Below are 460 nucleotides of genomic sequence, written 5' to 3' on the forward strand. Positions count from 1 at the left end.
TTTTTGTTAAAGAAATACAAAAGCACTTACATCAAGACCCTATCCTCAGCACAGCATGTAATGGAGCATTTTCTGGATACAAAGTTCATGGGTAGATTACAGTTTAAAGCACTGCTTAATAATCAATTATGGACCTAAGAAATATTGATATATACAGTATAAGACAGGCTTAAATTTATCGTGTTTTAACATTGTGCCATGGTGACAATGGTCATGTGATACAATATTTGAAGTAAATAATTCCCAGATGGCCTTTTAATGAACTTTTTTGCCAGTTAGCAATGATTATATCATATCATACTTCACAGTTTTTTAAACTTTAAATTATGTTGTGAGAATATCTTGTCATCACTCAGCCTGAGCAACAGGTTAAACTGGCGATAAAGCAGTAAATCAGAAGGTAGACCGTAGTTGGACTGTATTCAATTACATGCTCTATATAAAGTCATATTCATTCACC

This window comes from Morone saxatilis, unplaced genomic scaffold (assembly GCF_004916995.1).
Source record: "Morone saxatilis isolate NCDOM2014 unplaced genomic scaffold, NCSU_SB_2.0 Contig12, whole genome shotgun sequence".
Lineage (NCBI taxonomy): Eukaryota > Metazoa > Chordata > Actinopteri > Moronidae > Morone > Morone saxatilis.